The sequence below is a fragment of the Hyaena hyaena genome, unplaced genomic scaffold, assembly GCF_003009895.1.
Source record: "Hyaena hyaena isolate Hyena2069 unplaced genomic scaffold, ASM300989v1 scaffold_183, whole genome shotgun sequence".
NCBI lineage: Eukaryota > Metazoa > Chordata > Mammalia > Carnivora > Hyaenidae > Hyaena > Hyaena hyaena.
This window is the reverse complement of record NW_024080815.1, coordinates 1,295,151-1,322,140: the sequence shown is the minus strand read 5'-3', so window position 1 is coordinate 1,322,140 and position 26,990 is coordinate 1,295,151. Positions and strand designations below refer to the sequence as shown.

The 26,990-nt window shown below is 51.7% G+C and overlaps 1 protein-coding gene across 5 annotated transcripts in view; it reads left to right on the top strand.

The window, feature by feature from the left end:
* MICAL2 (microtubule associated monooxygenase, calponin and LIM domain containing 2) overlaps window positions 1-26,990 on the top strand; it is a 141,612-nt gene that overhangs the window by 6,627 nt on the left and 107,995 nt on the right. For all 5 annotated transcript variants that reach the window (XM_039240879.1, XM_039240882.1, XM_039240881.1 and 2 more), the window contains exon 2: window positions 17,569-17,636. The gene's annotated coding sequence lies outside the window, so the exon portion shown is untranslated. The remainder of the gene's footprint in view (window positions 1-17,568; window positions 17,637-26,990) is intronic.

Genomic DNA, 26,990 nt, shown 5'->3' with positions numbered 1-26,990 from the left:
GAGTACTGAGGTGTAGTCTGTGGAGTTCATGGCCGCTGTAAAGGCCGAGCGCTGATGGCTCGGTGCGTCAGGACAGCTGGGCTTTCACACAGCTTGATACAATGGTCAAGAGACCCCTGCTTGAACGAGGTAGGGGCCTGATAGCAGATGAAAGGGATACAGAAGAGAGGAATAGACAGGGGTATTGGGGAGGCCTCTTTCTGGCCTTCAGAGAGAAGGCTCGGTGTATCACTTTCCTCAGGGAATGTCCCGTGGGGTGACAGCTTCTCAGACTTCTGCTGGAGCCTCAGGACAGGGCTGTTGTGAAGGATCAGGAGGCTCTGGATGAGATCTCCAGCTTCCTCTGGAGTCCAGGTTTGCGGGAGTTGGAGGCCCAGGACTCCTCGCTCCAGGTCTCCATCTCCATCCCGGGTGTGTCTGTTATCATGTACCTGACATCACAGACTCTCTTAAAAAAAAAAAAATGACTCACCCGCCCACACACAGACACACACAGATGCTCGGCACTCGCCCCCACACACATGCTTAGATGACGGTCACATACTCAGGACAAGGGTAATTCAATGAAAAGTCTCTCTCCCTCCTGCCCTCCAGCCCCCAGTCCTCTTCTGCGATGGCGCCTGTGTCTCCTGTGGGTCCCTGCAGACAGAATCTCGGTGTCTATGTGCCTGCTTCCCCGTTTGCTCCTCTTTGACCCGCTGGGAAGCATCCAGGATGTGAAGAGGCAGGGCCCACGGAGCCGCCAAGCTTCAGCGGTTATTTGAATTAGCCGAAGCTTAACTGTTGCCCTTCCCTCTTCCTGTGTCCCCTCTCCCCGTGTGGAATCTCCCTGCGTTAGATTTGTGGGTGTTGAGAGCCTGGACATTGAGAATAAACCTCAGGGGCCTGTTCTGGATACAGGTGATCTAGGCCGAGACCAACAGTCCTGCTAAGACAGACCTGGGTTCGAGTCAGAGCCATGTGGCCTTGGGAAAGTCCATGAACACTAGTAGTTTAGTCCATGTAAAGGGGGTCATTACACCTGTCTCGCGGGGGTGATAGAGAAATGAGATCTGAATATTTGTGAGGCACCCTGCATAGAGAGGTAGGCACTCAAAAGGGTCTTTGCTTCCCCTTTGAAGGAGTGATCCATTTTCAGAATGAATGACACCGCCACAGAATTCTCTGGATGGCTTCCTGGAAATCCTCTCGGTGGGTTTCCTGAGCTTTCATTTCCCTGCAGAAAAGGCGTCCATTTTCTGCCAAGCTGGGCTCCTCCCCACCCCCTCCTGGAGCCTCTCCGCCCCACCTCCTTCTGGGCCCCTCCCCACCCCCACCAGGGAGCAGGATGTCGCTGGCCACCTGGACAGGGCTCTGGGCTGTTTATGGTTGTGCTCCAGGGTGTCGATGTTGTGATCTCTTCAGAAGCTCCTTGCATATGTTTGGTTATTGCTGAAACTTCATCTTTATCTTCAGTGTGAGAGAAGAGAGAGGCTATTTTTAAAGATGTGTAATTGGCATGGCTGCACAAAGCGGCCTAGATTGCCTCCAAGCTCGCTCCCCGTTTTGAAACCTTCGATCCAGGCTCAGAGACCTTATATGTCCTGATTTTAGAGCAGCACTTGAAGCTGGCACGCGGTTGTAATCTCTCAAAAAGGTAGGTCAGGGAAGCAAAGGCGGCCAGCTGTCTTTTTCCTGGCTGGGACAGATGGCGGCGTGAATGAGAGTAGCATTTCTGCATCCATAGAAACCAACACCTGCCCCTGTTCTGCCCCTTCTGTCCACCTGCGATGGCAAAGCCCCCTGTCCTCACACGCTGCCCACCTATTGGCAGGGAGATCTTTAGCGTTACCTTTCCCTTTGGACTCAGGTGGGGCTCAAGGTGAGGAGGGAGTGGAACTAGCGTAGTTTCAAGTGATACTGACCTCCCAGGAGGGAGAGAGTGAGGGAGGCCATGAGTCACAGGACCTTGGGATGTCCGACCAGAAGGGCTCTATGACATCATCCAGCTCTCACTCCTGCCACCATGGATTTTACTTACAGGGAAACTGAGGCTCAGGGGCTTGTTGGTACAGAGCAGAGGCTGGGGAGGTGCAGTTCTTTGCTCAAGGTCACCCAGCCAGGCACGAGCCAAGCTTGTTCTCCCTCTGCCATTTCTGCCAGGCCGTGATCCTGTGGCTTGTCTCCGGCAGCTTTAATTGCGATTGGCCTTGCCTTTGGAGGACGGGGCCCCACCCCCTTTCTCACCGCTCTGGCATGCTTTGAAATTGAGGATGCATACTCTTACAGCACTGGCTTGCTCAGTTGCTGGCTGCAAGATCTTTCCTTATCAAAAATACCTCCCCCAGAGCTCTGGGGCCTGAAATTCCCACCTTTGTTTTCAGCCCTTGTCTCCAGAGGACGTTTGTTAAAAAAAAAAAAAAAAAAACAGGCAGAATTTAGCTGGGAAGGATAGTTGACAGATGAGTTTATCTCTGATTAGCTGTCAGCTGAGGGCTGAACCTAAGGGGGTGAGTCAGCTGGGAAGAGGTGGAGGGGGCAATCAGGACTGTAAATAGGGCGCTCCCAGGGCGGGCATGGAGCACCCTGGTCAAGGCTCTGGAGCTCTGTGTGTACCTGTCACACTGGGGGTGCTGTGATGAACGACAGGTGCGGAGCCCTCCTCTAATGTACAGAGGTGCCTTAGACAAGCTACTGATGCCCACACCCCAAGGCAGAGTGAGTGTTGAATGTGCTTTGGAGAGCCTCACAGTGTGGGGGAAAGCAGGGGAGACTTCCCACAGGAGGTGGCACTTGAGATGGGATGTAGGATTTCCATAGGCAGAGATAGCCAGCAGTATAGCATGAAGAAATGTGGAAGAGTGAGGACACGTTAGGGGTGCCGTGTAGTGGAAACAGGGGCTGTCGAGGGAGGCTGTGGAAGGCCTGAGTGCTGGGAGTGGGGTAGGGGGGTTGTGCAGGTGTCCGATGCTTGTGGAGCGCTGTGGGCCAGCCTCTGAATTGACTGAGTCTCCCTTGCCTGTAGTCTCACAAGCACCCGAATATCCCCTTTGGGTGGGCGCTGCCCTGGGTTTCTGGTGCACACTCTGAGTTCACTTTCCCAGTGGAGGAGGAAGCTGGGCGTGCAGGTGTGGCCAGGCTTGATGTTTCCAGGCAGCTGGAACAGTGGGAGCTGGCTGACTCCCCAGCCTTCTGGCCCCCTGGCTGTGGGTAGGGGGACCGAAGCCGAGCTGAGCTTCTGCCAGCTCCAATGTTAACCTGGCAAGTGGGAAGCATGGCGATCTGGTGCGCCGAAGGCTTTGACATTCAAGCAGGGGTGCTGGCACATTCTCTGTCATAGACATCTCAGAAACACCCCGGCTGTATGTGATGGAATAAATTGGTCCTGTGAGCAGCAAATGGCAGGAGTTTAGTGCCCGTGGGAGCTGTTGATGGGAGTGGAGAAGGGGGTTAGGGGGCACTGAACCAGCTTTCATCTTTCTTCTTCCTGGTATCAGCACTACCGATGTGAGACCACTTTGGTTGCTTGACTGACTGATCAGTTGTTCAATTTATTCATTCTGCGACCAAGACTTCTGGTGTACCCTTCATCTGAAGCATGTTGCCACACCGATCACAGTCTACCTACTTTCTTTGAGGCTCAAGTCTCTCTTCTGTAAGATGGGAGTGATAATATTCACCTCTCAGAGTGGCCGTGGGGATTATATGGGGCGATGTGCATAGCGTGTTTTTCGTAGTGCCCGGCCCAGAGTGGGCACACGGTGGCCCTCCCTTCCTCAATCCTATTTCTGAATTGGCCCACAGGAGTCTGAGATCACACGTGTGGGTGGGGCTCTTCTTGGCTTCTGGCCTCCCATTCAGTACCGATCCCTAAGTGGCTTCTACCTTTAGGTAGTAACTTTTTAAGAGAACGGCTCAGTCACAGCACCTATGTGTGCAGTGAAGAAAGATGGAGGTGACTTTCTGTTCCATTGGTGCTGGATTTCTCCAGTGTGATGGCCCAGCCTGGGCTTGCATGTCAGAGCTGCCCTGTTCCATCTCTGTGTGGCTCCTCCTCTCACGCCCCTGATGGCTCTCTGTAGCTTTCAGCATTTGGTCCCAGTCTTCCTTCTTGAAGCCACAGAGAATGAGTCTCCCCTTTCTCTTCACATGTCAGCTCTGCAGATACGGTTTTTAAATCCAATCTGTGATACCACCATTTGGAAGTTGTTTCTGCGTACCTTTGAGAAAGAAAAAGCGCTTCCAATTAAATTGTGGATTAATGCTGTTATCACTGAAAAGTTTTATATTTACTGAAAGAATCCATTTAGACTTTAGACGTAAGTTTATATTCCTTAACACTTGTATGTACATAAAAAGGAAAACATGGGGCGTGTGAGTGGCTCAGTCAGTTAAGCATCCAACTTTGATGCAGGTCCTGATCTCCTAGCTCGCAAGTTCGAGCCCTGTGTCGAGCTCTGCGCTGACCGCTCGGAGCCTGGAGCTGCTTCAGATTCTGTGTCTCCCTCTCTTTCTGCCCCTCCCCTGCTCACACTATGTCTCTCTCTCTCTCTCTCAAAAATAAATAGACATTAAAAATTATCTTTAAAAGGAAAACAAATTGGTTAAGGCATTTCTAAAATATTTTCAGTTTTGGACTCTGACGCTTGCAATTCACTTTTTGACTCAATCATCTTTGTGGCTCTTTTGATACATTATTACAGTTTGGTAAAGTGATGATGCATTTCATAATCATAATTAGATGTTAAGATGTTAAGGGGCTGTAGGATACATTCTTCTTTCAGACAATTTATAATTGAAGAATGTGCATCTGAATGCGCATCTTCAAATTAGTAAAACATGATATTTAAAGGCAGCCCTCTTGCTCTTTCTAGAGTCTTCTTCCAGATTAACAATCTGTGGTATGGGTTCAGTTCTTTTTACCTTCCCTGTGGTTCTCCTCTGAGAAAACTCCCGTTTGCTCATACTCTTGTAATACACTGAGGGCAATGCTCAGACTGTATATGGTATTCATGGTGTGATATGACCACAGCAGAGGAACGGAGCCATCACCTCCTTTGTTAAGGCCATTCTACTTCTCTTAATGCAGTCCAAGATTGCATGAGCTTTTCTGGAAGCTACATCACACCATTGATTCACTGACATTACCAGTGAATGACCAGATCATTTTCACGTGTGGTGTTGCTAAGATGCATCACCTCTGTCCTCAACATGTGTGGCTTTAGAATTTAAATACAGAGCCCCCTAGTACTCATCTGATTCAGAACAACCATTTCCGTTAAATTTCAACTTGCTAAATTCAGTGCAACTATGTTTCATTGGCCTTTTTCAGGATCCTATTTAAGTATGCCTTCTATAGCACATAAAAAAATAAAAATAAAAAGGCGGTGGGGGGGAGGGCGCCTGGGTGGCTCAATCGGTTAAGCATCTGATTTCGGCTCAGGTCGTGATCTCACGGTCCTTGAGTTCGAGTCCTGCATTGGGCTCTGCGCTGACAGCTCAGAGCCTGGAGCCTGCTTCAGATTCTGTGTCTCCCTCTCTCTCTGCCCCTCTGCTGCTCTCACTCTGTCTCTCTCTCTCAAAAATGAATAAAAAAAAGAAGTATGTCTTCTACAGCATCACCTACGTCCTGGTAAATTGCTTATCAGGAGAGAGCTCTCCAGCACAGCTCCTAGAGACCTCCGCCCTCAGACCTCAGCTTGCTGGGGGAATGGCAGGGCAGACTGCCCCTTTCCTAAGTCTCTATCCTTCTGCTTCTCTGACCGCTGGCCAGATGTCTTCTTGAATCTGGATCTGCCACGCCTATTGCAACGTTCCGTCTCCCACCAAGTACCCTACCCCAGAAGGAAGTGAACTCTGGTTGGCATTGCATACTGTCAGTTCCCAGAGAGCCCCCAGACTGCTTTCCGGGGTTCCCGGGCTGCCCCACAGCAATGCAGTAGGAACTTAAGCGAGCTTCTCTGCAAGAGTTCCCAGTAGTCACTGAAAATATCTAAATGTGTGTATTTTAAACACCAAGCTCCTCCCCAATCTGCGCTCCCTTTCTCATCTCCATGTTGGATCTTTACTTGTCACTCTAAAGACCGCTCTTTTTAGAGGGGCTCCCATGCATCTGGAGTGGGAGCCAAGGTCACACTTCCCATGTCCCCTTGATGCCTCTGGACCTCTGGGCTCAAGATGACCCCACAAACCTTCCTGCCCTCTGCCCTCTGCCGGGTGGCCCCTGCTCATCCTGGGCTCGCCTCCCCTGGCCGACACGGGGACTGGCCTTGTATCATCACTGCCTTAGGGGCATCTTGGTTCTGCATCCTTCATCTGCTGAAAGGATGTGGGTCTTTTAATAACCAGCCTTCCTGAGGCTTCCCTGTGCAACTGCATAGCTTCTGTTCTGTAGCACGTTATATAGTGGTCACGTGTGTCCTGAGCGCTGGTATAAGGGCTTTGTAAATATAAACTCATTTAATTCTTGTGCCAACCCGCGAGGTAGATAGTGTCATCCTCCCCTACTTGCCAGTGAGGAAATGAAGGCGCAGAGGGGTTGATTGACTTGCTCACGATTTCACAGGGGAAAAGGGGATTTAGAATCTAGCCGGTTTGTTCCCAGAGTCCAGCTCCCAACCTGCATGGTGAGCTAGCTGCCCACTTCCGCTTCCACTCCCTAAAAGGCCCTCCTCCTCACCTCCTCCTGGTTCCTCCCCTTCCCTGCTCCGGACAGGGACAGACCCAGCGCCCCCCCCCCCCCCCCCCCCCCCCCCCCCCCCCCCCCCCCCCCCCCCCCCCCCCGCCACGCCACCGCAGAACTAGAACTGTAATTCATTCTGAGTCTGAATCATTGACTTCCTCAATCTAGGGTCCTTAGAGCCCTTCCATTCTCCCCGCCACTTGAGATCTGTTTTCTTACAGTCTCAGGCAGGCACCAACTTCCCCTTCTTGGTCTCTCACCAACTTCAGAGGAAACGATTGCTTTTCCTCCACAGTTCCTGCATCCCCCTGGTCACGGACTCATTCTGCCATTGTTGTGGGCATTAGGTTAGTCCTATTTCTGTGCATACCTCCTCTGTCTTCTAGAAGGTGAGGCCAGTCAGAGGTTTCAGCCAGTGGGGCTGCCATACTTCCCTGTGGTGGTCCCCGCCCCCACCCCCACCCCGCCTCCCACCAACCACCAGAGCTCATCTTTGGCTGACCTGAAATCCCATCAGCAACTGACCCCATCGTGTTATGGGGTCCTTCCCGTTAAGCCTCAGTTCCTCTCTGAGTACACCTGTATCTTCCAGAATATTCTCTTCATTTCATGCATCTTTTTTGTTACATAGAGATACTCAGTCTCCCCATCCCGAATCTGTTCCTCAAAGAGAGAAAAGCTGGGCACCGAGAAGTGTGTGCCCTTTGCCGTCAGTTACGTAAAGAAAAGAATAAATATTTATATTTGTGTGTGTATACGTACACGTGGTCGGGGATGAGACACAGGCAACTAAGAATAGTGGTTCCCTGGCTCAGAGTGGGAACAGGGGCAGATGCAGTAGGAGGGACACATTTCCTGTATACTTTTGTGTGTTTAGATCTTCTTAAAAATTTTTTTTACTGTTTATTTTTGAAAAAGAGAGAGTGGGGGAGGAGCAGTCAGAGGGAGCATGGACAGAGGGTTCGTAGCAGGTTCTGAGCTGTCAGCACAGAGCCTGACTCGGGGCTCAAAACCACAAACCGGGAGATCATGACCTGAGCCCAAGTGGGACCCTCAACCGACTGAGCCACCCAGGTGCCCCATGTTTCGATTTTTTTTCAATGTACTTACTACTCAAAATTAAACAAAAAAAACAAGAAAAACAAAACAACCCACAGGCAACCTGGGACCCGGGCTGTGCAAACTGTGGACAGAGTGTGAGTCACCTGGTTGAGTCTGTGCTGCGCTTTCTGCTACCACACGGGCCTCCGTTCCTCAGGTGCGCACCGGCTAGCCTGGTCACCTTACAGGAAGGATGCAGGGGGACCGTCTTCTAGAGCCAGGCACGTGGAGGGTCTGCAGGAAACGGCCTCATCCCTGACTCTGCTCTTCAAAGCTCACAAGTAACTTGAGACTTTGCTGCCTCTTGTAATCACAGTTTACCAAGAGCTGAGCTCGACAGGTGCACCTGGGCCTCAAGTGTTGGTTTTCTTGTTCTTTTTTTCTTTAAGGTTTTAATTTATTTTTAAGAGGGGGGGAGGGGCAGAGAGAGAGCATGACAGAGGATCTGAAGCGGGCTCCGTGATGACAGCAGAGAGCCCGATGTGAGGCTCGAACTCCCAAACCGTTAGACTGTGACCTGAGCTGAAGTCAGATGCTCAACCTACTGAGCCACCCAGGCACCCCTCAAGTTTTGGTTTTCTGTTGTGACTCACCTAAAACTCACACCATGGTGTTTTTTTTCCCCCTTTGAATTCCAGTTTTTGAGGAAATTGAAACACTCTGAATGTCTGGGTTTGCCTGTAAGAACTATGTACGTTCCTTTTCCAGACCTGCAGGACTTTACAGAGCATTTCCTTTCCCAGCATACTTCTCTGCCCAGCTCAGGGGGGCGGTGTGTGTGTGTGTGTGTGTGTGTGTGTGTGTGTGTGTGTGTGTGTATGAATGATTAGAATGGGTATAACACCCTGTGAAAACACAAGACTATGACTGGGCTTGCAGATAACCAAGTTCAGAACAGACCCCGAAGACAAAATGCAGGGCGTCAGGAGAAGTCATCCCAGGCCCCTGTAACGGCAGAAATGACCTGATGAGGAAGGTGACTTGTTTACCTTGGGCAGTTAACAGCAAAGCCTACTTTGAGTGCCTACTGTGTGCCCCAGACCCTGTGCTGTGGGGATGGCAATGTGGGTAAGGCCCAGCCTCCCCTCCCAAACCATTCACCATATACTTGGGAAAATAAAACCTACATGTTCAAAGAAATTAAGTGAGAGATTTGGGTAACAGTTCAGATCACAGAAGGCAAATCACAAGGTAGTTTGTGACTAATTCCATATGACTGGTGGGGACAGCAGTGGGTATGGGGCTGTAGAGGGCCTAGAAAGCTTAGAAGGGAAGGAGGGAGGTCAGGGAGAGGAGGAGGCTGCCTCTGAGCTGGATCTAGAAGGGTCCATGAAGCACTGATGGGTACAAGGGAGGAAGAGGAGCGTATGTCTAGTGAATATCAGAGCTTGGGGAGATGAGAGATGGCTTGGTAGGAAGGTGGGCAGAGGAGATGAGGCTGGGCATGTGAGAAGGGCAAAGGCAGATGGCCTTCAGGCCTTCAGTATGCAGGGAGAGAGCGCGCACACACACATGCGTTTACTCCTGTCCGAGTTCAGAACAGGGAGAGGAAGATGCAGGCCCAGGGTCTCCTAGAGAAGTCTTGCTGCAAATCCTAGGGAGGAATGACGAAGGAGAGGTTTGACTGCCAAGATTAAGACATCTCAGTCTTAAGCGGAGGTTTACAGGCTTCGCTCCATTTCTGCTCCAGAAATGGCCTCTGGAGCAGAAGAGGAAGTCAGAGGCATGCGAGTTCTTCCCTCACCATTGTTCTGTTTGAACATTTTTCTTCTTAGGCAGGTTAAATGTCTGTCCATTCGGCAGGTATTTATGAGTTCTTATTCTGTGCCAGAAGCTGTTCTAGGTGCCATGGTTACAGAAGGGGCAAAAAGGTAAAATCCCTCACCGCATAGACCTTCTGTCCTAGGAGAGAGGGAGAGACCGTGAACAGTCAGGTGACTATGAGGCCAAGTGATATGGTGGAGGAAAAGCCCAGGGCGGGGCGGGGAGAGATAGGGTGTGGTGGGTGTAGCTGAAGGGAAGCAGTGGAGGGGAGGGCTGGAATTTTAAATGGGGTGGTCACCGACTTGCCCTGCCTCTGGGACTTATAAGCCAGCAAAAGGGAGGTCTGGGGCCGCAGAGAAGGAGACCAGGCCAGACCCTGCAGGGGTCTTGAGTTCCAGTTGATTCCCTGCTACCCACTGGGGGCTTTGGCTCTAGGCAGCAGGGAGCCCTTGAGTGTGCTTGAGCAGAGGAGTGCCATGTATGGGTAGATACCCTTGGTGAGTTCCTAGAGGATGGGAGGGGCCACTGGCGCCACTGGCGGAGGTTCTAGATGATCAGGGCCTAAAAACGTCCGCTAATTTGATACCTCTGACTTGAGTACGGTAGGGCAGATCTGGGAAGCAAGAGCAGTGGGGCAGGGGTGAGGGGGAGAGCAGATACTGGCAGAAGCGGGGTGAGCAGAGCTTAGGTTGGAGGGGGAAGGATGAGAAATGCACTGAAGTGTTCTTAGAATTTAGGGCGTGGGGTCAGTTCAACATTCTTGCTGTGACTTTATCTTAGAATAGTACAGTGCTTAACAGTGCGGGCTCTGGGTTTGGATCCTGCCTAAGTGCCCTTGGAAAAGTTACTTAACCTCTCTGTGCTTCAAGCCCCACACTTGCAAAATGAGGATAAAATAGTATTTTACTCTCTAAGTGTGTTTAAAAAAATTTTTTTTAATGTTTATTTTTGAGACCGAGTATTTGAGCGGGGGAGGGGCAGAGAGAGAGAGGGAGACACAGAATGTGAAGCAGGCTCCAGGCTCTGAGCTGTCAGCACAGAGCCCGACGTGGGGCTCGAACTCGCAGACCACGAGATCATGAATTGAGCCAAAGTCGAACGCCTAACCAGCTGAGCCCCCCAGCTGCCCCTAAGTGCATTTTTGAGAGGATGAAATCGGCTACTGAATGTAGACGGCTTGGAACAGTACCTGGGGTACAGGAAGTGCCCATGTTTGAACATTCTGTCTCTTTCTCCATATATATGTGTGTATAAGTAAAATGAATGTGTTGGCCATATCTTTTCTGTTGCCCTGAAGCTAAATCAAATGAAGAAAATTATACTTTTAAGGATTAAATGAGGTAATGCATGTAATGGATTTAACTTAGTGGCAGGTGAATTCTAGTTAAAAGTGCTATTACCCAGACACTCTCATGCAGAAAGTGCTTTTCCAGTGGGAATCCTTTGTAATTCATTCAACCACTACTTCCTGTTCTATAGTGTGCCAGGTGCTGCACTAGACATATTATCTCATTTCATCTTTGCAACAACTGCCCGAGACCAGCATTGGTAACCACATCTTCTAGATGAGGAAGCTGAGGCCCAGAGACACTAAGATCTGTGCAAGGTCACACAGCCAGTAAGTGGCAGAGCCAGGATTTGAGTCTTTTCCCCCTGACATTGAACTACCTTTTATAAGAACAGTTAGCCCATGAGCGATCTGTTGTGTAAATGTACGTTGACATATAGGCTACATCAATCTCCCTTGGCATTTGGCGGTGACATGGAGCCTTGGAGCATAGAGGCCTGGCCAACTTCACAGGAGGGGCAGTGTCAGAGGTGAGACCCTGGGCCGGAAGTCATAGCATGCGGGTGGAAGATACTGTGGGTAGGTTAGCACCTTCCCTCGGTGACTCACCCTCACAGTCCTTATCAGAGCTTTTCGGCCACCCAGAGAGACTCTGAGACCTGTCTTGGTGACTCAGCCCCTGGTGTGCTGGAGGGGCAGAGTCTGATGGGTGTAAACCCAGCTGCACCGCCCCCCAGCCACATGAGACAAAGAAGAGTGAATTTCTCTGTGCCTCAGTTGTGTTCTCTGCAAATCCACTTACAGGGATTTTATGAGAAATAAATTAGGTGGGCCATGCGAGTACTCAGAACTTCTTAGCCCCAGCAAGCCCTAAGAGTAACATGATGTGAATTATTATATTATAATGTTATAGAAGCCTCCTGTGACCTCTGAGGACAGAATAAATTGTCCCATCCCCTCTGGATGATGCTTCCAGTCACATTTTTTTTTTAAAAAATTGTTTTTTAATGTTTTATGTATTTTTGAGAGAGAGAGAGAGAGAGACAGAGTGTGAGTGGGGGAGGGTCAGAGAGAGGGGGAGACACAGAATCCAAAGCAGGCTCTAGGCTCTGAGCTAGCTGTCAGCACAGTCTGACACGAGGCTTGAACCCACGTACTGCGAGATCATCACCTGAGCCAAAGTCAGACGCTTGACTGAGTCACCCAGGCGCCCCCTCCAGTCACATTTTGTTTCGCCTTATTTATATAAATGCGAGGATAGCTCTTCGACTGTGAGCGCTCGAGACCAGGGAATAGTACTTCGTGTTTTTTGGTTTGTTTTTAAATCCCTGGAGACTTGTCCCTTGTCCTAGATGATGTTGAAGGAAGTTTGCCAAACGGAAAGGGTTCCTAGTTTTCCACTTCCCTTGCAGCCGCATGCTCTGACCTGCAGACCCCCCCCTCCCAGGATTATGGAAAATGTCTGATCTTTCTAAGGGTGCTTTCCAGTTGGCCAAGCACATTCACATCCATATTTTATCCGTTCTTCACCGTTGCTCCCTGTGGCCTGTGGCTATTATCCCCACTGAATGGGTAAGGAGACTGAGCCTCTGCGGGGCTGGGGAGTCTGTGCACAGACTCGCAGGCAGGAGGTAATGCAACAGGTGCCCCCCTGCCCACCCCGGGAAGCCTTGGTCTCGAGGCTCAGATTGGCCAAGCCTTTCCATCAATTCCCCTGTGCCCTCCTTTCCTAAGGAGGGCTGGGAGGAGACCTTTACACAGTTCTGTCTTCCTTTTCTTCCTTCTCCTCTTCCTCCTGCTCCAGATCTTGTTACTTCCAAAAAAGCCCGTAACCGTGGGCCTGCGCTGAGCCAGCGATCCGAGGTGCTTGAATCCCCTCCACTCCCATTGGCCTTTCCCGTGGGTCTGAGGCCCTGGGCTGGGGCTCTGTGCTCTGGGTTTGTGGGGAACAGAGAGCGCGGGGAGGACGTTGTGGCTTGAAGCGTTTGGAGCCGTGCCTGGAGCACAGACAGTCCTTGGAGGGACCTGCAGCTGGGGGTGGCGGAGGCTGGCAGCTCTGCCAGGAGGAGGAGGAGCAGCAGCGCTAGCCGGTGCAGGGGAGCCTCCCGGGGTTGCCGTGGGAGAGACTGCTGGGGGCTGGGGGGAGGGGCACTTCCTTTCTGGGGCAAACAGGCAGATCATCCTTCCAGCAAAGGTGGGACGAAGCCTAGGACTCCAGGACAGACTTTAATCCAGACTTCCGAAAACTTCGGAGCTGTTGCGTAAGTGGAAGCGTCTTCTGTTTAAAATTCTGTTTTTACTGTTTGTTTATTTTTGAGAGAAAGAGAGAGACAGACAGACCGTGCACACAGGGGAGGGGCAGAGAGGGAGACACAGAATCTGAAGCAGGCTCCAGGCTCTGAGCTGTCAGCACAGAGCCCGATGCGGGGCTTGAACTCACTAGCCCATGAGATCATGTTCTGAGCCGAAGTGGAACGCTGAACCGACTGAGCCACCCAGGCGCCCAGCATCTTCTGTTTAGTTCAGGCTAACAAGCAGTTATTGAGGAAGTACCTATAGCGTTCCAGCCCATGTGGGGAATACAGAGTTAGGGACCCAGCCATGAGGAGCTCTGATTCCTGCGAGCTGGGTGACTTTGGGCAGGTGCTCTGATTTCGGGGGCTCCGTTTCCTCCTCTGAGCTTGCGGAGGTGGTACCTACCTCACAGGGAAGTTGTAGGGTTCTGCTGGAAGAATCCGTGCCAAGCCCTCAGCATGCACTCCTGGCGTGTAGTAAGTGGCTTTCTGGGGGCAGCCTTTAAGAGCCTTGGCCTCGAATCATTTTGTTTAATCCATACCCTCGCTTTCAAAGGTAGGCCTCATCCCAGAAGGGGGAACACAGGAGCCTCGGTGCTGAAATGACTCGCTTGATGTTTGAGGACACCCAGGCAGTGAGGCTGGCACTGCGGGCCACAGTGCTCGTTCCCTGCCCCTGCTTCCCACGTCCGGCCCCGGTTCCCTAACTTTCGGGTATTCTTCACAGCCTCTGCCAGGGCACTCAGCAAGTGTTTGTTGAATGATTTTTTTTTTTTCCTGGCTGGTTTAAAGGGAACCAGGCTGGGGTGGGGAGGGAAACGGGACCCCCCTGGAGCATTCCATCCCCTTTCAGATTTCTGGGGCTGACCCAGCAGAACCCGCTAGTGTACTGCCTGGCCCTCTAACACCCAGCAGTGAGTGAAACCAAATCATGCCCTGAGGGAAAACCAGCCGGGTTCCTTTTGATTTATTTATTTTTAAATAGCAGAGCTATTTAAATAGCAAAGCTCTGAAAAGAAAAGTAAGGGAAATACCTGCCTGGTTAATCCCTTGTGACTTGGAGCTGCTAGAAAACAAAAGAAGGGCCATTAGCTGGCAGATGGGCTCTGGGCAGCAAGTGTGGCGCTGTGAGCTGTGTGTCTGTGAGGGTCAGTGGGAGAGGCCCCTTCGGGAAGGCTGAGCGGACTTCCCTCACGCCCACAGGCGCGGCCCTCACCTTGCCAAGGCCGCCCTGCTCCATCTTGCTGTAGTCGGGGCGAAATGTTGGAAGCTACCACTTCCTTCTCCGGCTGCGTGTCCGCCTGTACCAGCGGACGTTTGTGTCTCCATAGTCCTCACTCCACCGCCGGTTGCTGCCTTTACTGCCTGTGCAGACCTTGGTGTTAGGCTCTGGGGGGCCTTGCCTGCTGGTTTGCGGGTTCCCCCCCAGGCTACTGCCGCAGGAGTTGGGGGAGGTGATCAGTGTGGTTTTTGTTCTTTGTTTTGGGTTTTGTTGTTTCGGTTTCTGTTTCTCTAAAACTCTTTATTTATTTTTTTAATTTTAATGTTTTATTTATTTCTGAGAGAGAGAGACAGTGTGAGCAGAAGAGTGTCAGAGACAGGGAGACACAGAATCTGAAGCAGGCTCCAGGCTCTGAGCTGGCTGTCAGCACAGAGCCCAATGCGGGGCTCGAACCCATGAACCGTGAGATCATGACCTGAGCCGAAGTCGGACGCTTAACCCACTGAGCCACCCAGGTGCCCCTCTCTCAAACTCTTTAAAACGCAGCTGAAGATAGAGCTGCTTTTCCTGGAGGGAATCGAGAGGGTGCTCTTAGGAGGCCTGGGGGTACAGGAGGCTGCAAACGGGCCAGTGTTGAGCACGGGACTGCCTCAGGTCCTGTAAGTCATCCCTGGTAAGTCAGCACCTCTTGGGAAAGGTGACTGAGAAAAAAACAGTAACAAAACCCCAGGACCCACAGAGCTCCCCATGGGATCTGACAGGCGTAGCGTGGCCAAAACCTACGGAGACGAGACGTGTCATCTCCATAGCATCGCGACGTGTCATCTCCATAGCATCGCGCTGAGGCTCTTGGAGAGTAAAATAACTCCCGTGCGGAGAAGGAAGCATGCCCAGGGACTCACTCCAGACATCCACACTGCTACCTGTCCCGTGAGCGCTGCAGTAGCCCCTTCCTCTGGGAAGCTGTCTCTGGGCAGTGGTGGATTTGGGTGGTAGATGAGGGGCCAGGGGCACAGGACCATCTCGCTTGGGTGGTCTGAGCACAGGGGTGAGGGGCAGCGGAGGGGCCTCTGTGAGGAGGCCTCGGGCTCAGGACCAGAGTGTGCTGAGGTGGCCGCGTGGCGGGTGGACCAGGCATCCGGCACTTACACTGAGACCTTGGTGAGTTAGACTTCGAGCTTCCTGCGCCTCAGTTTCCTTAACTGGAAAATGGGTCGATGAGCATCCAGCTCCTAGGGCTATGCTGAAAGTTCAAGGCGACTGCACCAGGGAGAGGGTCGCACATCAAAGGGCTCAGACAGTGTGCTTTCCCTTCTCTTACTCCCTTTCCTTCCTCCTCTGAAGAGTTGTTTTTTTCCCCAGAACCACAGTGAAGTCCATGAAAGTGCTCATCGAGCCCACGTCTGAGGTGGGCTTCCCATCGAGGAATGCCAGGACCGGGCTGTTCACATTTTTGGTTCCAGCATCTTCCTCTCCCAGGAAGGGCATCCGACCAGGGGCTTGCAGAGACCTCCTTTTGCCTCAGTTTGCAAAGTCACCTGGCTGCACGTGCTTGCTTTTCCCTGGCTGCCCGGGTCTCTCTGAGAGCATGCAACTGGCTTTCCTTCCTGGGCGGGATTTAGCAACAGTAAAGTGGTCAGTTGCTGAGTGCTAGTGTTAGTCAAGACTAACTTGGTTTCCAGTGACAGGGATCCATCTTGAATGAGCCTAAGCAAAAATGGGATTCCTTGGAAGGTTCTTGGGTAGAGTCAAAGACCCAAAGGAAATGCTGCAGAATCCAGCCCCACGGAGGGAACAGGTGACCTCCAGCATCCCTGCTCAGTGGTCCGTGGCTGTAGGCAGCTCCCAGCTGACCCTGCGCACACCTTGCACCCATTCCGAGGACCGGGCCTTTCCCAGGTCTTTCAGATTAGAACCTGGCCCAACTCGGAGCAGGTACATACCCTTTGTACTCAAGACGGCGGCCCAGGATTTAAGGGACTCTGACGAACTTGTCTTGAGTCCCATGCTGATCTCTTGGTATTCTAAGGTGAGTGGAGCCCTCCCACCTCTCTGAGCCTATAGCTCAGGCTGATAGAATGTGGCCAAGGCAGGCCAGCCTGTTTGTCAGCCACCACAGCCCGGGAGGTGTGGCTTGGTGATGATGATCACGATGGGAATGATTGCAGCTTCTGCCCAAGTGGCTGCCCTGGGCGCTCCCCACGGCTATGTTAAGAGGACACCTGCCACCTCAGTGTGGTGGGAAAGACCACGAGCACTGGGTCAGGCCGCCCTGGCCTTGAATGCTACTATAGCACGGAGTTATAACTGCCACCTTCCGCTCTCCAGGCCTCTCTCCCTGTCTGTGAGGAGCCACGGAAACAACACATCTAGCCTAATGGTGTGCATTGGATGCATGGCCAGTGCTCGGTACCTAGTAGCTGCTCTCCCGTTCAGTCTGAGAATTCCCGAAAGTGAGTTCAAGTCCCAGGCACTAAACACAGTTCATTGTGCATGGAGAGGATACATGTGTGATTATGGGTGCAAAGAGGCCCGCCGCCCTGCTGAGCGAAGTGTGCCTATGTCCCTGGAGTAAGTGTGTTGCCTCTAGCACATCTCAAACTTCTCATCTGTGTTAACTTTTGAGGCTACGTCTTCAGAACTTTGGAGTTGTGAAAGTAAATCCTCAGAGGTGTTTTCTAACTCTGGGCTCCACTTCCAAACAGGTATAGAGGTATTTTCTGCAGAAGCCGTAGGATATGACCAAATCATTTGGGTGGCCATCGGAAGCCAAGATAATTGTTTAGGAAACTCAGCCATGATCAGATGGTCCATTTTTTATAACTTCCTAGTTTATGTAGTGCTTTGGAGGCTTTCCACCTCGGGAAATGTGACAGCTTTCACATTGGTGACTTATGACCAGGATTTTACACCAGCTTGACTTACTTTCAGCGTGTGTTCAGCTTAGAAATTCTGGCACTTTCTCTTTCTACTAAAGTAGTCTTTATCAGACGCATCTTCCTTTCTCTGCAAGACTTCACGTAGAGATGTGATAATCCCTTAGGGGGCCCAGGCAGTGGACACAATGGAATTTGTTTAACTACCTCACAGTTCCTTTCTTCATATGCAAACCTTGGAGCATGGAGAGAACTACTGGGCAGAGTACACAACCTGGGAGACCTCTTGGCAGGGAGAAGATGCGAGTCTTTAATGTAAGATAATGTAACTGACATTCTTTGCTGGGCTTTTGTTTTTAAAGGAGCATGGCAACCTGTGCATGGCCCGTCCTGCAAGATGACATTAGTCACTGCGATGCCTGAGGATCAAGTAAGTCTCTTTTCTGCCATTGAGTTGACTTTGGGGAGATGGCTTCATGCTTTGGAAAGGTGTAGGGAGGCCTGCCCTCTTTCTTTACGCCCAGGTGAGCTGTGATCCAGTGTGGAGAAGCACTGGCTGGTGAAGGGCTCCATTTCCCTCCTCGGGTCTCTGTCATTGCCCACACCAACCATGGTTGCGTTGTCCTCCATGCTGTCAGAGGAGGGAGGGAGGCGGGGCTTGAGACTAAGATGTGGCTGGGACCTAAGTCATTGGTCTTTGGGCAGGGGGACACTCTGCCCCCTTCTCCCCTTGTCAGAGCAGCAGCTCAGCTGTCCCGACTCCAGTCCCAGTTCAGGTGGCATTCCCGTCTCCCACTGGCGCAGATGTATGCCAAGGCAAGAATGTGGCTGGGCAGCTCCTGCAGGGAGTGACTGCACAGCACTCCACCATCTGTCCAAGATTTGAAAAGGTGATTGCAGCATCCTCCTCTGCTTGGCTTCCCTTCTTAGGAGAACAGACCTGTCCACCTCTTTCTGTAGATTTCAGCAAGTCCACGGAGGCAGGCTTGGGGGCCTGGGAAGCTTGCTATGGGCAGGAATCAAAGTGACAGATGGGCATAGTCGCCCCCAGGAAGTGCTGTGGGAGCCCCCACTGCTCTCCCCAGTTCCTCTCTGTTTTTCTGCTCTGTCTCCACACGCTGCCAGACCTTCCCAGAGGACAATCTGAACATGACCGTCCTGGTGGTCTTCAAGGCCCCCCTCCTCTTAGACCTCAGCCTCATTTTCTGCCTCTCTCCTTTGCCCTGGCTTCAGTCCCACAACTCCTGGAATAAACGTCCACATCTGGGACATGCCATTCCTTCTAGAAGCTTCCCTCCCTTCTCTAGGCAAGGTCGGCACCTCCTCTTCTATACTCCCAGAGTGCTTTGTTCAGGCTGCAGACGCATGGCTGGCTGAGTGAAGTTTGGCTCACTTGTTTGTCTCACTCCCTAGCTGTGGGAACCCTGAGAGCAACGACCCACCCCCCAACCTTCCTGTCCGAGCCAGGCAGCGCCATCCTGAGGTGCAGTACTGGGCACGTGGCAGGGTGTCAGCAGCTGTTCGTCAGCTCCAGGAGTTCAAACCCCAAGATTTCTTCAGGGCTTGTGGCTCGCGAAGCTCTACTGTAGTGTCTGATGGTGGGAACCCCCCTCCCTGGGAGGGGTGGCCCTATCAGCCTTGCTTATTTTCTAGACCTGGAGACGGAGGTCTGGGCCATCAGCTAACTTGCCCCCTGGCTGCAGCACACAAGAGCCAGGATGCATGTCTCCCACGGCCAGCCCAGTCTGGTTTCTGTCATATTGAATTGTATAATTAGAGAGAACCCAAGAGCTTATTCAGCACAAACCCCTCATTATCAGATAGGGACACTGAGGCCTGGCCTGAAGATGCTTTCTCAAGGTCACCTACCTCACTGGCAGCAAAATGGAGAACTGGAACGTGGGCCCTGGACTTCCAGTCTGGCATCTTTCCCCTCCTCCCCCTTCCTCCTCTACCTCCCTTCTTTATGGTGACAAGAGAACGTTTAGGGACTATCATTCTGCATTTGCAGGATGGTGAAGGATCCTAGAATGCCCTGAGTTAGATGGGACAGAGGGATGAATAGAACTGGCCCTGGCTCTAGGGGCTTCCTTGGAAGCATGAGACTGGGGCAGGTCCTGGTGGAGTGGAGGGAGGGGAGGGGATTGGAGAACATCATTGCCCAACCAAAGGCTGGAGCGGGGTGGGGGAGGAGCAGCAGGCAGTCAGGTCTGGGCAGCTAGAGGCTGGCCTGGGGGGCACCGAGGAGCTACGGGAGGTGAGATCCTGCCCAACAGGCCAGGGAGGGGTTGGCTGGGCCTGGGGAAAGCTACTGCAGGAGTTCCGATTCTTAGTGTCTGGGCAAAGAGGTCCAGTAAGTCCGTGTTCTGTGGCCTGAGAATCCTCCCTCTTCCCTGGAGAAATGGAATATAGGGCGTGTCCACAGAGAAGGGCCGGGCAACGGGCAGTGAGTTCCATCAGTGTCTGCAATGTATATGGGGAGGGATGTGTGTGCTGGCTCCTTCCTGTTGTGCTCAGATGAAGTTTTGTTTCTGATTGACCACACTTCCAGTTGGTCTTTCCCCCCCACTCGCTGGCACTGGGTTTGGGCTGTCCTGGGTCTTTCATTCACCCCGGCTCGATACAGGGCTGGGCTGGTCCTGGTTCCTCTGTTTATACTCTGCTCCTTCTTGCACCTTCTGGGGCATACTGACTGGGACACTGGGACTGAGCGTAGGCTCCATCTCTACTTGGCAGATGGAAACATAACCTTTGCGCAAATTACGGGGAACATGAGGTTTGCCAAGTAGGTACCTCAGGTTATTTTTCAAACATGGCCAGGCTATAAACTTCTCTAGGGCAGGAGGAGCGTGCAGCATTCTTATTATTGTCTACACCTCAGGTTTACATCGCACTTTCCCTTTTAAAGAGGTCATTTCATCTTCATAATAAGGCAGGCAGATTCATTCCCATTTTGCAGATGAGAAAGTTAACTTAAAATTCTACCCTGCCCAGGGTAGTGTAGCCACCTAAGGTCTGATCTGGGACACCACCCACGCCTCCTGTTGATAAATTCCATGATCTTTTGAAGGTACTAAGCTCCAGCCATATGTAAATCCTTGGAGGGCATAGGACTTCAGAGTAGCCCAGTAAATATTTGTTGAATGGATGGACTTTGGCTATTTTGGGGAGGTGGGTGGGAGGCACTCTGACCATAAATGGATCCTCTTGGAGCACTGCCCGCTGAAGTATTTGCATTTCTTGCCATGATAAGGAGCGGGTGAGTTCTCTTCTCACCCAGCCTCCCCTCCAGGAACTGGGTCATGTGCACTGAATAATTAATTCCTTGAATCTTTTACTCTGAGCTTCCTCCTCCCGATGTTGAGGTGATCTAACATTGGCCTCTGAAAGGTCCTTGGCAGGAGCAAATCCTATTGTTTGTTGATATAAACAGTCAGATGATCCATGTAATTGCTCGCAAGGACTATTCTTGGCCTAATCAGGTCAGACTTCCAGTGGGTTAATTCCATCTGCCACTTTTTCCCCTCCGACCTCCTTTAGACTAAGGAAGAGGGATCCTTGTGATTATCTTAGATATTCAGGTTTCTGTAGGACAGGAGGGCTCAGCTCTCCCTTCTCACTAAGCTCTAATCTCCTCAAGATTTTGTGGCAAGGGCTGGAGAAAGAACAATTAGACCATGTCAGCTTGGGAAGGGACGCATGTGGGGGGGAGGGTTAGGGAGGCAGTTATCAAAACATCTTCTGGGCCTGCTCTTCACCTAAGTGGCACTTGGGTCGTGTTTCTTAGAGTCTGTAGGAGATCCAGCTGGCCTCATTAGAGTAACCTAACTAGGTCTTGAGGTCAACAAAGTAGAGTGGAAAAAAGTGGGCTGAGGCCAAAGCCCCACGTTCTCGTATTGATTGCCCACAGCCTAGCTGCATGGCCTTGGGCCACTCACAGAACTTCATCCGCCCCCAGATTTCTTATTAAGGATACAGGGGAGGCCTCGAGGGTGGGGTAGCATCTTAAAGGAGCTTCCCCGAATTCTGTGATTTTTCAGTGTTGTCTGTCCTCGCGATGAGCTCTGTCGCCTTCTCTAGGTCACCTCTTCCTAATGTGGCTGGAGCTTGCTTTTGTAGACCCTCTCCTCCTGGCCTTTGTAGCCTCTCCCCTACTCCACCCTGGGGCATGCCAGAGTACAGATAAGAACTGCCTATTGCTGCCCTAGTCTCTTGCCAAACACCTTGGGGAAAGTCTAACGTTTTGATAGAAAGCTGGGAACCTAGGACGTGCAGGTGGTATTAGAAGGGAGTGAGGAAAACCTTTTGAGTGGAAAGAAGCCAGCCCAGATGACCAGGGTCGTTGGGGTAGCCCAGCTCTGAATGCCACAAGTTACCTGGGGTTGAGTTGTTTGACCAGAGAGAGTAGATAAGTCCTTAAGAATATGGCCTCAAGGGGCACCTGGGTGGCTCAGTCGGTTAAGCATCCCAACTTCAGCCCAGGTCATGGTCTCATGGTTCGTGAGTTCGAGCCCCACGTCAGGCTCTGTACTGACAGCTCAGAGCCTGGAGCCTGCTTTAGATTCTGTCTCCTTCTCTCTCTGCCCCTCCCCTGCTTGTACTTTCTCTCTTTCTCTCACTCAAAAATAAACATTAAAAAAAAAAAAGAAGAAGAATATGGTCTTAAGTCTCTTCTCCTCTTGGCCAGCCAGGCTCTGTGCTCAGCAGTGATGCAACACTCTGGAGCAATAGAAGTCTGAGTGTTGGTAGAAGCCTGCTCAGTGGGAGCTAAGAGAGGTCTCAGATGGATAACTAGCACAGGAAGGGGAAGGGCTGAGAAAGGTGGGGTTGCCTCTAAGATTTATGATCTTAGCGTGTTAAAGCTGGGAAGAACCTATAGGTGATGGAATCCCAATTCTTCTGTTTTATGGGTAAAGAAACTGAGGCCCAGAGACAGGACTTAACAAGACCCAGAAGCAAGCTCATGGTAGAACGGAGATGAAGGCCAGGTCTCCAGATTCCCCACTGTGGGAATCAAAAACCTCCTATAAGGGGCCCCTGGGTGGCTCAGTTGGCTAAGCGTCCGACTTCAGCTCAGGTTACAGTCTGGTGGTCAGACAGTCGGAGCCCCGCATTGGGTTCTGTGCTGACAGCTTAGAGCCTGGAGCCTGCTTCGGATTCTGTGTCTCCCTCTCTCTCTCTGTCCTTCCCCTGCTTGCTCTCTGTCTCTTTCTCTGTCTCCAAAATAAATAAACATCTTTAAAAAGCATCATATGAAGCGGCTATCCCCCCACCTCCCTGCCACCTCCTCACTCGGGTCCAGCTGCCGTACTCCCCACTCTCTTTGACCCTGAGCTTGATTGTCTAAGGTGTTAGCAAGGCTTCACTGCTGCCACCCGATTGTCTATTGGGGGCCTAATAAAACCTGGGTGCAACTGCACAGGGAGGCGGAGGCTCCTTCTCCTGTGCGGGCTGTTTGGCTTGTCCTCCGTGACTTACCCTTGTTGAGCCAGCATTATTCTGTTTTATGGCGTGTCTTGGGGTGAAAGGTTAATTTAAGACCGGAAACGACGGCTCTGATCGCCCAGTCTCAGCAGTAGTAGCTTCTTGTGGGGTTACCACTCAGATAAGAATCACCTTTGTTGCTAAGCAGGCCTCGTTCTGAGAATGCCAAGCTAAGGAAGGGTGTGGATTGAGTGTGCAGGCTCTTACTCTGAGGGAGGCCACTTTGGGGAGCAGGCTGGCCACCTTATCACCGTGTTAATGGCACATGACCCGGAATGGAAGCCCTTCACTTTTTTAAAGTAGGACTCCATCTGGCTTCGCTTTTCCTACTAAGCTCCAGGACATGAGTGTGCGCTAAGTTACGTGTGTTCCTTTGTCTGTTTCCCTCAGCAGCCCTCTGAGAGGCGGCCGTACTGAGAAGTAAACGGAGGCAGATATGGGCTAATTAACCCACGGGGGCGAGGGCTCCGAGGCTGACTCTACCACCTTTCCTCCTTCCACATCTCACAGGGCCTTTTTGTTAGCAGCACCGAGAGGAGAGGGCTGGGGCTAAGTGGCCTGGGCATTGATCAGGGCACCAAACATTTATTACGTGACTTCTGAGGGCCAGGTCCTGGGCTGGGTTGTGGGGACGCAGGGGTGAGTAAGCCCTAGGCCTTTTATTCCCAGGAGCTTGTGGCGTGGCCTGGCCTGATGGTAGCCCAGATGCATTCGATGTTACAGCGCCATTCAAAGCATTGTCAGAGACGCATCAAGTGCTCTGGGAACACTGAGAGGAGAGGCTCGCACAGAGAACGCTGCACCGAGTAGATGCTGGCGGGGCTTGGGTATTAAAGGATGAATAGATTACCAGGCAGATAAGAAAGCAGGTGTCCAAGAAAAAGGTGCCGTGGTACGAAAGGGCTTGATTCTGTACTCACAAGTAAGGAAGAGTTATGTGCCTGTGTTCTTCTTAGCTGAGGGCGGAGGGGGTGGGACATGCAGTTGAGAGGTAAGCTGGGGAGGAGGGGAGGAGGGTTGGCTCCAGACCGTTAAGGGTTTTGTGAAACACTTGCTAACCATTTGAGAGTCATTGAAAGAAGCCTTGTAGGAACCAGCGAAGATTCCCCAGATGTGAATTCTCCAGGCACCTGAAGTACCTCTCCCGGTGGATATGTGTGTGGGGCTTGTTTTCAGACAGCCTGTGCCCATTCTCTACATCCTGTGCCTCACACACCCGTGGAGGTGTTCACTGATCGGGCGAAGGCATCAGAGTGGGACCGGCCCCACGACAGTTCACGGGTAAAAGGCTTCGGTCGGATTCCTCTTGCCAAATAAGCTGATAACAAGCACTGCCTCTCCAAGGACTGTTTTGCATTCCAGACAGGGCCACACAGTCATTCTGCTGGGGCTGGGGCGAGGAGGCTACTTAAAAATAAAGCCCAATGAAAGTACACAGCCGTTTTTAAAGATGATATTTACAAGGCAAAGGATCCTGGAAGTGGGTGATTTGCCACGAGAGAGAGCCAGAATCTTGAAAAATATCGGCTCGTTAGAGCAGGGAGGAGTCATGGAGAGACAGTCCTGTGGGAGCCCTGGTCCCAGGAATCCGTTTTGGACACAGAGCTTTGAGCCTGACTTGTCCTTCGCGTGAAAAACCCACGAGCGATGTGGAGTCCAAAGCTTCTCAGCCCTGTGTCAGTCTCTCTTGTAGCCCCTGGGATTTGGGGTTTTTTGTGTGTGAAGAAAGAGAAATTCCTCTCTAGATAGCTGCTGCTTATTTTAGTGAATGTGTGTGTCAGATCATAAGCCCAAACACCAAGAGAGGAGTCCGGCATCGTCACCGAGCCAGACCAGCTTTCCTACAGTGGGGTGGTGGGGAGTCTCCCCACTGTCTCCCTCACCTCCACAGAAAATTCAGCCGCAAGGTCCCACCTGTGGTCTTCTCCCTGCACTGATGTCTGGTGGGCTGTGGGTCAGCGAGGGGGAGGGGCCCGGGCAGTCTCTGGTCCTGGCCGCTCGTCCCCGCCTCCCTGAGCTCACAGACCATGGGCTTTGTGTGCTCACTGGGAGAACCGGGCATCTGTGTGCTCAGAGCCGTGCTGCTCTCCCACACAGGTCCACGTTGCCCTCTGTGCCAGCCTCGTGGCCATGTGCCAGTGCTGAGGTATAACCAGTCAAGCCAATAATCTCAGGTGCACCAGAGTGGCTCAGTCAGTTAGGCATCTGACTCTTGATTTTGGCTCAGGTCATGATCTCGTGGTTGGGGAGTTCAAGCCCTGCGTTGGGCTCTGTGCTGACAGTGCCAAGCCTGCTTGGGACTCTCCTGTCTCCTTCTCTCTCTGCCCCCTCCCCAGCTGGTGGGTGCTTGAACGCTCTTGCTCGAGCACCCGCTCACTCTCCCTCCCTCTCCCCCTCTCTCCCTTGCTCACTCCCTTTCCTTCGCTCTCAAAATAAATAAATAAACATTAAAAAAAATCTCAGATCAGTTCAGCAGTTTGGAGTCTTAGGAACTGGTTCTGCCCCTTTTTATCGGAGAGGCCTTTCTGTATCTACTGTCTGGAAACTTCATTGGTTTTATAGAACTTTTGGGAAAATAGTTCCCAGGAGGCCTCAGTTCCTCTGCACAGTAAGGAAGTGGACCAAACTGTTTCTCTCTCTCTCTCTCCTGCTCAGACATCTAAACTGCCCTCTGATAACAGTGTTTTTGACTTGGACAGAGAACCCCCTTGGGAGTAGAGATAAACTTTCTCAGAGCTTTCTCGCTCTGCCTCTGGCCTGTTCACTCCCCCTAGGTCACATCCAAGAACTTTGCAGCCGTGTTCATGTGCCTGGCATGTGGCCATCGGCGTCTGTGGGGAAGGTACGGGGAAATAAGTAGCAGCAAGTAAATCCTCCTGTCTCCCAGCAGAAGCGAGAAGAAAGTGAACAGCTCTCAGACCGGGCTGCCGGAGGGCTCCCCACGGCAGAGCGTATGCACTCCAGGACCAATCCCTTCTGTCCCTAGTGCAAAGGGAGCCACAGATCTTCTGTCCCTAGACCGGACCTGGAGGGAGGGCCACAATGATCTTTGAGCCGCATCCAGAAGTGTCCCCACTCAAGACTGAGCCTTGTTTTTAGGGCTTAGAACAAATATACAAACAAACCACAAGGAGAACAGCAGACCGTGGGCAATGCAGGCCCCGAGGAAAGCACCGCCCGTCCATTCTGCCGGCTACCCCGGCTTGCCCAGCCCACTGCCGCTTGGCTGGATGTCCCGCGCTGGGGGGCCTCCCAAGAACCTCCTGGTGAGTGTCCCTGTTTTGTCATGTGGCTCATCTATGGCACTGGGGATTTCTCCTTGAAATCACGGATCCTGGCTTCTCGAGTGCGTTGACACGTCTGTAGGCTTTGAACAGCCCATTGGGCTTTTCTGACTCAGGCCGGGCTTACCCACGCCTGCAGGTGCACACACCTGCTTATAAAGGCTGAATGCAGTTTACAGCTCCCTGCGTGGAGACTGGGGTGAGGGGCGCGGCCGGCCGGCCTGCTAGCTGGGTGGGAGGCAAGCACTTCCCGTGTCCCTGCCCTGGGCATAGCCATGTGGACGCCGGCTGCCTGCCGAGGTCCAGGGAGGTGTTATTTACATGGCTAATAACATCATGACAGTATGAACCACAAAGCAGTATAATTACATGTCAAGAAATGGATTCTGAAATTAAAGGTCTGTAATTCAAATGGAAAATTTTGGAAGCCTTTCAAAAGCTAACTCTAGAGGCGATACAGCATAAGCTGTTCTGTCCCTCCTGAAATAGATTGTTGAGTGGTAGAGGTTCATCTATTCAACAAATGTGTGGTATCTATGTACCAGGAGTGGGCACCTCACCGGCATTGCAACGACCGAGGTAAAAATGAGTAGACAGCTCGTTAATGGCTGAATTAGTTAAAAAATTGGTTAAAAAGGGGCATAATGTAAAAAGCCGAATTGTTTGAATCTTTTAATACCAATTGAATGCCAATTATGTGCCCAGAACTGAGCTGGAAAATGCGAGTTAACAGATAAAAGACGCATCTTTTTCCGTAAGAAGTTTGTTCATGAGTTGTCCAGACAAGATTAACGCACCAAAAACGTGGTGGGTTCAAGGCTAAATGAAGTGCCCGATCGTCTGGTCTATGCCCTGTGTACGATCCCTGTGTTAGGACTGTTTGTCTCCCCCTGCCTCCACCCCTGCCCAGATGGCAATTTCTCAGAAGCTGGGGGCCCAGAACATATCCACAGTGCCTAGCGAGGCCCTGGCTGCAGCAGGTTCTCAGTGAATAGAATGAGCAGATCCCTATGTGG